Source organism: Ipomoea triloba, chromosome 4 (assembly GCF_003576645.1).
Source record: "Ipomoea triloba cultivar NCNSP0323 chromosome 4, ASM357664v1".
NCBI lineage: Eukaryota > Viridiplantae > Streptophyta > Magnoliopsida > Solanales > Convolvulaceae > Ipomoea > Ipomoea triloba.
In genome coordinates this window covers 11,228,657-11,233,282 of record NC_044919.1, presented here as the reverse complement: position 1 = coordinate 11,233,282, position 4,626 = coordinate 11,228,657, and the positions used below count along the sequence as shown (strand labels likewise).

At 34.2% G+C, this 4,626-nt stretch overlaps 1 long non-coding RNA gene across 1 annotated transcript; it reads right to left on the bottom strand.

The window, feature by feature from the left end:
• Positions 1-2,071: 2,071 nt before the first annotated feature.
• Positions 2,072-3,341, bottom strand: LOC116017493. The gene is made up of 2 exons (XR_004097923.1): positions 2,965-3,341; positions 2,072-2,469 (listed from the first exon to the last, which is right to left on the bottom strand). It is a non-coding gene; the product is annotated as an uncharacterized LOC116017493 (long non-coding RNA).
• Between the last annotated feature and the right edge of the window lie 1,285 nt (positions 3,342-4,626).

Genomic DNA, 4,626 nt, shown 5'->3' with positions numbered 1-4,626 from the left:
TTTTAAAGTGTCAATGCTCATCCGGTTGACCTGTTCTATCGAATACGGATCTGGTTGACGACTTGACCCGTTTTATTGAATGTAAGTATTCATTTTCGATTTTAGTTCAAATAGTTTAGCCCGCCCGATAAACCCGACAACCTGAAGTTTAGGGTTAGCTAGGGCTAACCCGAATCCGAGAATTAAATAATAATTAACCGACAACCCGAATCCGATAAGTCCAAAACCGACAGGGCTAGCCCGAAACCGACAAGGCTGACCCGATTGACATCCCTATTTGTAGTATGTAGTGAGTGTAACACTTATTAGAAAAAATGTTATGTTTTAGAGGAAAAATGTAATACATTTAAATCGAGTTAATACTTAATTTAGTCTTCGACTATAGTGATTTTTTTCGATTTAGTCCTGAATGACTGTTGTGCTTAATTGACTCTTGGACTTTGATGGCTTTATAACTTAATTGAGTCCTCTATTACAATATTTTAGTAATTTCTCCTCTATTAATACCCAATTTAGTTATCAACTATAGACCTATAGTGGTGTTTACCCAATTTAGCTTTCAGCTATTGTGATTTTTCTCAATTTAGTCGTTGCTTCTAATAATCAACAGAGATAGAGGACTCAATTAGGTAAAGCCATCAAAGTTCAAGACTCAATTAAGCACAAAAAAACATTTAGCACAAAAAACAATTTAGGACTAAATCTAGAAAAATAATACTTTAATCGAAGACTAAATTGGGTATTAACTCCTTTTAAATCAAAATGTAATATTTAAGTGTTAAAGAGTTACTTATGAGAGAAACTTAGGAAAGTATATATATAGTACTTATGAAAAAACTCGACCCGTTTCACAGATAAAGATCAATGAGACATTTCATTGGATATTTTGCCTATATATATATATATATATAACTGTTCTCAATCATTCATCATGGTTCACCAATATGGTTGAGAGTTTTAGTAAAAAAAAATAATATACGTAGTCAATTTTATAATTATATTGTTGAAAACTTTTAATAATGGGGTTCATTTAATAATTATTGTAAACTTAAAAGTTTAATAATAGTAAAATTCTACCCTTTTATTTCTTAAGATGGAAGGTGTGATTGTATCCATATCTTTTACAAGAAAATGTTATATTGGTTCATATAAGAATTGAACCACTATGTGAGAACTGTTAACAAATTAGGTTGTCTATCTAATAAATTTAACAATAGAGTGGAGAGTGGTTCTAAGGACAATAATAAGAAAAAAGTAATAGCAAAGGGACAATTATAAAACAAACTTGAAAAAGTATGAGTCCATTATACTGGCAGAAGGACAATGATAAGAAAAAAGTAATAGCAAAGGGACAATTATAAAACAAACTTGAAAAAGTATGAGTCGAGTACAATAATAGCCTGGACAAACTAGAAATTATTTATTTTATATTTTATACATTATTGTTCTGGACACATACTTTTTATTAAAGGTCATGTAGAGCCTCTCTATTTGTGATTTTGGGGATGTTTTGGAGCCTTTTTGTTCATGTGGAAGAGAGAGGCTGGATTGAAAAGAAAAATTGCCCAACAAGAATTGATTTTTTGTGGGATCCACTGTCCACAAAAAATAAACTATTTTACCTTAGGTACGAGTCACGCGCGCACCTGAGGCTCGACTCTTCTTTCCTTTTTCTATCTCATGTTCTTTATACTTTTTCAGCTCGATTTCATGGCCTTCCATACGAGAGAATCACAATATGCCATTTAAACACAAGATACTTAGCTAATTTAATTAGTTTAATATAATTTAGTTCCAACATAATTAGTTTAAGAGTATAAAATATAATTTTTTATTTAAATAATAATTTTTATTATTAAATTTTGTCATAACGCTAATTTAAAAAAATGAATTTAACAATATTTTTAAAAGCTCAGTTTATTCCAGAATAATAATATAGCATAAAACATCTATTACATTTAATTATCAAAATTAGTATATAATTCCCACAAATGCTCAATATAATCAATGCATTACGGAGTTTATAATGAGCTTCCTTATCTTTAATTTATCTACACCGAGTAAGAAATTCTTGAAATATAATATTCTCATCATGTTCATCCTCTATTATCATATTGTGCATTATAATGCACGATGACATTATATCATGCAATACATATTTATCCCAAAAACGTGTCAGTCCCTTGATTATTGCAAATCGTGATTGGAAATAACTTCTTTTTTCAAAATTGTGTTGTATTTTCTAATAGGAATAAGGGCCAAATTGACCACTGAACGTAACGCGATAGTGCAATCAGACCACTGAACCTAAAAAACGTGCAATTACCCCACTCAACAGCCTAAATGCCTCCAATTTCACCGCGTAGCCGGTTCCCATCCCTTTCTTCCGATTAATTGATGATCTGGCTGATGGCATGGCATTAGAAACTGTTTTTTGGTTTATTTTCCTTAATTTTTGTTGCTTCCAGCCTGTAAGAACACAGATCCAAATATAGAATCATGAAATCTCGAGAAGGAGAAGGACGCACAGTTAAATATTTGTCACTTTCCGAAGGTTGCACCAGTAGATCATCAATTGGATATCTAATGGCATTCAACTCCAAGTTTCCATTTTCTGAAAGAAACATTATACGTAGAGAATAGCAGCAAGAAACCACGGTGGCTGCAACTATGGCCATGGCAGCCTGCCTATCCTACTCTTACCTTTTCTCCCAAGTACAGCCCCTCCTACTCTCTCTCCCACTCCATCTATAGCAGAATAGAATAGCAGGTGGGTTGGGTTGGGTTTAATTAAGAAAAAGTCAAAACAACTATCTCAAAAAAGGTGCTATGTTCCCACTATATTTTACACAAACAGACCATATATAATATAGCAAACTCCAAACACAAACACTCATATGACACAAACCATTTCACATCTCTCTCGTACTATACGTCTGAGCTTAGAATCTATCCAGTACCCACCTGTGTGGTTGCGCCTGCTTGCCCCTCAACAAAGAGCTGAGATTTGGATCTGTAAATTGACTGGAAAATGTGATACAAGAGGTCTTCATCGAAAGAGGCGGCGGTGATGAGGATGACTTGAGGGAAGCTGGTGGAGGGGCTGATCGGGCCAATCAACGAAATGCATTTTTTTACATTGGCGACTCCGACCACCGGCTGTACATATGCAGGAATTCCGAGGCAGGGAATGGCGGGGACGGCGTTCACAAGCGTGAGGCGGGATACTCGGAGGCGGATGGAGAGATCTTCTCGTCGAGAGTGAGGCGGGATACTCGGAGGCGGATGGAGAGACCGCAAGAGAACGGCGTGGGAAATAAGGAGCAATTCTAGGGATAACACGGTTGAACAAAAATTAAGGAAAATAAACAAAAAACAATTTCTAATGCCATGTCATCAGCCAGATCATCAATTAACCCGAAGAAAGGGATGGGAACCGGCTACGCGGTGAAATTGGAGGCAATTGGGCTGTTGAGTGGGGTAATTGCACGCTTTTTAGGTTCAGTGGTCTGATTGCACTATCGCGTTACGTTCAGTGGCCAATTTGGCCCTTATTCCTTTTCTAATATCAATATTATATCGTATGCATTTTAATTTTTATTATGTTGTAGTTATGTTTGATGTATTTGAAATTTTAATTAATATATATTCAATGTTAGTCTTGTTTCGATCGTCTTAATAATATCTTTAAAATGGTATAAATTTATATTTAATAATACAAAATTTAAATATAAGTATTTAACTAAATAAAAAAATACATATAAACAAATACTCGTACATGATAGGTTTAAAATTATCAAAATAAGTAAGGGTAAAATTGTAATTTTTCTTTCTCTCCCATTTATCGCGGATAAATGGTGGGATGGCGTTGCTGATTTGCCTTTTTCACGCTACGTGAATAATGCCTCCTTGTGTTCCAATCAACAATTGTTTTTTTTTTTTGAATAATATTGACTATTATAATGTAGTATATGTTCATGCATACTTTCTCAACCTACTGAAGAACGAAGAACCAATGCCCTCATTGGGGATCGAACTTGTGACCTCTCACTTGAGAGGGCCAGCTATGTAGATTGTCATGATTACTAGTTATGACACAATGGACCTATCCACTATTGTCATGTCATATGCCGGACAGAATTTGTCTTTTAAGTAATAATTTATTGACTAAGACTAACCTTATCCCTGCAACTTTCTCTCACTTTCAGAAATGGGTCCCACCTCCACATCATCCAATTTGTAAATCATTTACTATTCACACTACATCCCTAAAAATCCATTCAACTTTTAAAAGTGGGCCCCAATTTCACATCACTATAAAAAATTAATATATTTTTCTCAATAAAGAAAAGGAAAACAAAATACTTAAAGAAAAAAAAAACAGTCATGTCGGGCAGCTTTTCTGCCAAATGGCAGAAAAGCTGCCACTTGCAAGCTTGCAAGTGTGGCAAGCTTGCAAGTCTAGGTGGCGACATACACAATAAACAAATATATATTTATTTGGCCACTTCACCCAGCAAGTGGTTCACTTGCTGGGATGAGGCCAGCCTAAGAAGTATTTTTTAGCATCCTGGGCAAATTACTAATAATTACATTAATTTAAAATTAATTATTATTATTATTATT